The following is a 6,491-nucleotide window of genomic DNA, read 5'->3' as shown; positions in this document are numbered from 1 at the left end:
TCGTGCCCCGGTCCGGGAAGATCCCACATGCCATGGAGTGGCTGGGCCCGTGAGCCATGGCCGCTGAGCCTGTGCATCCAGAGCCTGTGCTCCACAACGGGAGAGGCCACAACAGTGAGAGGCCCACGTACTGCAAATAATAATAAATAAAAAATAAATTAAAAAATTTAAAAAAAAGAAAAGGGGGAAATTTCCAAAAAAAAGTTGCTAATAAAAATGCTAAGTGGGGCTTCCCTGGTGGCGCAGTGGTTGAGAGTCTGCCTGCCAATACAGGGGACATGGGTTCATGCCCCGGTCTGGGAAGATCCCACATGCCACAGAGTGGCTAGGCCCATAAGCCATGGCCGCTGAGCCTGCGTGTCTGGAGCCTGTGTTCCGCAATGGGAGAGGCTACAACAGTGAGAGGCCCACGTACCGCAAAAAAAAAAAAAAGTGCTAAGTGAATTAAGAAAGAGTATCAATATAAACACAGATGCTTTTTAACAAGGAACTAGAAACTATAAAGACCTAATCAAAAGTAGATAATTCAATTTCTGAGATAAAAAGCACTCTAGAAGCAATGAATAGCCAACTAAATAACAAAGAAGAACACATAAGAGATCTGGAAGATAGAATGATGGAAATAACCCAATCAGAACAGCAGACAGACAGACAAATGGAAAAAAAAAAAAAAAGAAAGCAAAATATGAGATCTATGGGATAATATAAAATGTGCCAACATATGCATAGTAAGGGTTCTGGAAGGAGAAGGGAGAGAGAAGGGGATTGAAAATGTATTTGAAGAAATTATGACTGAAAACTTCCTAAGCCTAAAGGAGGAAACAGATATCAAGGTACAGAAAGAACAGAGGATCCCAAACAAGATGAATCCAAACAAGCCCACACCAAGACATATCATAAGTTAAAATGTCAAAAGTTAAAGATAGACTCCTAAAAGCAGCAAGAGAAAAACAGAGTCATGTACAAGGGAACCCCCATAAAGCTATCAACTGATTTCTCCGCAAAAACTTTGCAGACCAGAAGGGAGTGACATGATATACTCAAACTCATGAAAAGGAAAAACCTGAAACCTAGGATAGTCTACCCAACAAGATTATAATTTAGAACAGAAAGAGAGAGAAATAATTTCTCAGACAAGCAAAACTAAAAGAATTCTGCAATACCAAACCTACCCTAAAAGAAATGTTGAAGGATATTCTCTAAATGGAAAAGAAGAAAGAATCTGTCCGAAAGGGAAAATCCCAATAGGAAAAACAAATATATAGTAAGGATTGAAGATAACTTAAGTAAGCCAGTACATAGAATAAAAAAACAAAAAATATTGTAAAAGCAACTATAACTACAATAAACAGTAAAGGGATAAGCATGAAGATATAAAACATGACATCAAAAACACAAAATCTGGAGGAGGGGAGTAAAAAATGTAGATCTTTTAGAATGTATTTGAACTTGAATGACTTCAGTTTAAAGCAAATAGATATAATTAGGGGTCAATATATATAAACCCCATGGTAACCACAAATCAAAAACCTACCTATTGTAGGTTTTGTATACACAAAAACCAAAAAGAAAGGACCTCAAGAATACTATGAAAGAAAATAATCAAACCACAATGGGAAAAACAAAAAAAAAGAGGAAAGGAAAAAATAAGAACTACAAAAACACTGGAAAGCAAGGAATAAAATGGCAATAAGTACATACCTGTCAATAATTACTTTAAATGTCAATGGACTAAATCCTCTGATCAAAAGACATAGGGTGACTGATTGGATACAAACAAAACAAAACAAGACCCTTCATTATGCTGCCTACAAGGGACTCACTTCAGGGCAAAAGACACACACAGACTGAAAGTGAGGGGATAGAAAAAGATATCTCATGCAAATGTAAATGACAAGAAGGTGGGGGTAGCAATACTCATAGTAGACAAAATAGACATTAAAACAAAGACCATAATGAAAGACAAAGAAGCATATTATATAATGATAAAGGGATCAATACAAGAAGAGGATATTACACTTGTTAATATATACACTCAATACAGGAGCAACTAAATATATAAAGCAAATACTAACAGACATAAAGGGAGAAATTAACAATAATACAATAATAGTAGGAGACTTTAACACCCTGCTGACCTCAATGGACAGATCATCCAGAAAGAAAAACAGTAAGGCAACAGAGTTCATAAGTGACACCAAACACCAGTTGGACTTAATTGATATCTGTAGGACACTACATCCAAAAAAGAAAAAAAAAAAGTAGAATACACACTCTTTTCAAGTGGGCATGAAATATTCTCCAGGTTAGATCACACACTAAGTCACAAAACCAGCCTCAACAAATTTAACAGGATAGAAATTACATCAAGCATGTTTCTGACCACAATGATGTAAAACTAGGAATTAACTACAGAAAGAAAAATAGGAAAAGAACAAACACGTGGAGACTAAACAACATGCTACTAAAAAACCAATGGGTCAATGATGAAATCAACGAGGAAATCAGAAAATACCTCAAGACAAATGAAAATGAAAACACAACTTTCCAAAATCTTCAGGATGTAGCAAAAGAGTTCTAAGAGGGAAGTTTATAGTGATACAGGCCTTCCTCAAGAAAAAAAGAAAAATCTCAAATAAACAACCTAACCTACCACCTAAAAGAATTAGAAAAAAAAACAAACAAAGAAAGCCCAAAGTCGGCAGAAGGAAGGAAATCATAAAGACCAGAAAGGAAATAAGTAAAATAGAGAGTTAAAAGATATATATATATAAAAGAATGATGAAACCAAGAGCTGGTTTTTTGAAAAGATAAATGAAATTGATAAACCTTTATCCAGGCTCACGAAGAAGAAAAGAGGACCCAAATAAACAAAATAAGAAAGAAAGAGGAGAAATAACAACCAATATCACAGAGATACAAAAAATCATAAGAGAATACCATGAACAGTTATATGCTAACAAATTGGACAATACCAAGGAAATGGACAAATTTCTAGAAACATATAGCCTGCCAAGACTGAGTCAAGAAGAAACAGACAATTTGAACAGACTGATCACTACAAGTGAAATAGAATCTGTAAAACAAATAAACAAACAAACAAACAAAAAAACTCCCTGCAAACACAAGTCCAGGTCTGGACAGCTTCACTGGGGAATTCTACCAAGCATAGGAAGAACAGGTTACACCTATCCTCAAACTATTCCAAAAAATTGAAGAGGAGAGGACACTCCCAAATTCATTCTATGAGGCCACCATCACCCTGATACCAAAGCCAGAAAAAGACACTACCAAAAAAGAAAATTACAGGCCAATATCTTTGATGAATATAGATGCAAACATCCTCAATAAAATATTAGCAAACTGAATCCAACAATACATAAAAAGGATCATACACCATGATCAACTTGGATTTATTCCAGGGTCCCATGGTTGGTTTAACATACACAAATCAATCAATATGATACACCACATTAACAAAAGGAAAGACAAAAACCACATGATCATCTCAGTGGACACAGAAAAAGCCTTTGATAAAATTCAACATCCAATCATGATAAAAACCCTCATCAAAGTGGGTATCTCAACAACATATGGGAACATACCTCAACATAATAAAGTCCATTTATAACAAACCCAGGGCCAACATAATATTCAACAGTGAAAAGCTGAAAGCCTTCCTCCTAAATTCAGAAACAAGACAAGGATACCCACTCTTGTCACTGCTATTTAACATAGTATTGGGAGTCCTAGCCACAGCAATCAGACAAGGAAAATAAATAAAAGGTATCCAAATTGAAAGGGGAGAGGTAAAACTGTCACCTTTGCAGATGACATGATACTCTATATAGAGAACCCTAAAGTTTCCACCCAAAACTATTAGAACTAATAAATGAATTCAGTAACTTTGCAGGATACAAGTTGAATATACAGAAATTTGTTGCATTTTTATACTCTAATAATGAAATACCTGAAAGAGAAAGTTTTTAAAAATCCTGTTTAAAATAGTGTCAAAAACAAACAAACAAACAAAAAAACTAGGGTTAATCTTAACCAAGGAGGTGAAAGACCTATACACTAAGAACTATAAAACATTAATGAAGGAAACTGAAGAAGACTGAAAGAAATGCAAAGATATCCTGTGTTATTAGATTTCAAAATTAATATTATTAAGATGGCCATACTATTCAAAGCAATCTACAGATTTAATGCACTCCCTATAAAAATACCCAGGAGGGCTTCTCTGGTGGTGCAGTGGTTGAGAGTCCACCTGCCGATGCAGGAGACACGGGTTTGTGCCTCGGTCTGGGAAGACCCCACATGCCGCGGAGCGGCTAGGCCCGTAAGCCATGGACACTGGGCCTGTGCGTCTGGAGCCTGTGCTCCACAACGGGAGAGGCCACAACAGTGAGAGGCCTGCATACCGCAAAAAACAAACTAACAAACAAAAAAATAACCCAGGAAATTTTTCACAGAACTAGGATAAATAATCCTAAAACTTATATGGAACCACAAAAGATATCAAATTGCCAAAGCAATCCTGAGAAAAAAGAACAAAACTGGAGATATAACTCTCCCAGACTTCAGACTATACTACAAAGCTACAGTAATCAAAACAGCATGGTATTGGCACAAAAATGGACACAGAGATCAATGGAACAGAAATAGAGCCCAGAGAGAAACCCACAAACCTACAGTCAATCTATGACAAAGGAGGCAAGAATATACAATGGAGAAAACACATTCTCTTCAACAAGTGGTACTGAGAAAACTTGACAGCCACATGTAAAACAATGACGTTAGAACATTCCCTCACATCATATATAAGAATAAATTCAAAATGATTTAAAGACCTAAATGTAAGACATGAAACCATAAAACTCCTAGAAGAGAACATAGGTGAAACACTCTTTGACATAAATCAGAGCAATTTTATTCTTGGATCAGTCTCCTAAGGCAAAAGAAATAAAAGCAAAAATAAACAAATGGAACCTTATTAAACTTAAAAACTTTTACACAGCAAAGGAAACCTTGACAAAACAAAAAGACAACCTATGGAATGGGAGAAAATATTTGCAAATAATGTGACTGACAAAGGGTTAATATCCAAAATATACAAAGAGCTCATACAACTCAATATCACAAAAACAAATAATCCAATCAAAATGGGCAGAAGACCTGACTAGGCATTTTTCCAAAGAAGACAGGCACACGAAGAGATGTTCAACATTGCTAATTATTAGAGAAACACAAATCAAAACGACAATGAGGTATCACCTCACACCTGTCAGCAAGGCTATCATCAAAAAATCTACGAATAGATGGCGGCGGGGTCGAGGTGAGGTGTTGGCAGTAGAAAGGGGTTCGGGTGCGGGGGGCGGGGGAACGCGGAGAGATGGCCCGCGCCGGCTGCAGGGCCGGATGAGAAGCGGTCGCGCTGCGGGTGTAGGAGAGAGTAGGGTGCCCGGGCGCCACGAGAGTATGACGAGGGTGTACAAGCTGGTGTGGCGGGTGCTGCACGCTCTGCTCTGCCTGCACCGCATGCTCACCTCCTGGCTCCGTGTTTGGTCCGGCACCTGGAACTGGATCTGGTGGCGCTGCCGTCGGGCCGCCTCCGCCGCTGTCCTAGCGCCGCTCGGCTTCACGCTCCCCAAGCTCCTGGCTGTCGGCAGGAAAGGTAGGAACCGCCGTCACCACCGGCATCCACGCGGGGGGCCGACCCCGGCCGCCGACCACCCGCGGCTACGCTGGCGCGCGGACGGCAGTTCCCTGGAGAAGCTGCCTGTGCACATGGGCCTGGTGATCACCGAGGAGCAGCAGGAGCCCAGCTTCTCGGACATCGCAAGCCTCGTGGTGTGGTGTATGGCCGTGGGCGTTTCTTACATTAGCTTCTACGACCACCAAGGTATTCTCAAAAGAAATAATTCCAGATTGATGGATGAAATTTTAAAACAACAGCAGGAACTCCTGGGCTTAGATTGTTCCAAATACTCACCAGAGTTTGCAAATAGTAATGACAAAGATGATCAAGTTTTAAATTGCCAATCGGCAGTGAAGGTGCTGTCCCCAGAAGATGGAATAGTAGATATTGTGAGAGCTGCTCAAGACTTCTGCCAGTTAGTAGCTCAGCAGCAAAAGAAATGCACAGATTTGGATGTAGATATGTTAGACAGTTTACTTAGTTCAAATGGTTTCCCTGATCCTGATTTAGTATTGAAGTTTGGTCCTGTGGACAGCACACTAGGCTTTCTTCCCTGGCACATCAGGTTGACTGAGATTGTCTCTTTGCCTTCCCACCTGAACATCAGTTATGAGGACTTTTTCTCTGCCCTTTGTCAATATGCAGCCTGTGAACAGCGTCAGAGAAAGTAGCGATCCCTGGTTGTGTAATTTGATTTCAGGCTTTTGGAGAAAAGGACTCAAGTGACTCTGATGTTTACAAAACACCTATGAAACCCTGTACACATCTAGTTCATAATCCTCATAATTTA

At 39.1% G+C, this 6,491-nt stretch overlaps 1 pseudogene; it reads left to right on the top strand.

The window, feature by feature from the left end:
* The first annotated feature begins 5,421 nt into the window (after positions 1 to 5,421).
* On the top strand, positions 5,422 to 6,491 carry LOC115846572 (dehydrodolichyl diphosphate synthase complex subunit NUS1 pseudogene; annotated as a pseudogene).

This window comes from Globicephala melas, chromosome 11, assembly GCF_963455315.2.
Source record: "Globicephala melas chromosome 11, mGloMel1.2, whole genome shotgun sequence".
Lineage (NCBI taxonomy): Eukaryota > Metazoa > Chordata > Mammalia > Artiodactyla > Delphinidae > Globicephala > Globicephala melas.
Note: the sequence above shows the minus strand (reverse complement) of the source record. Positions and strands in the feature narration are given on the sequence as shown.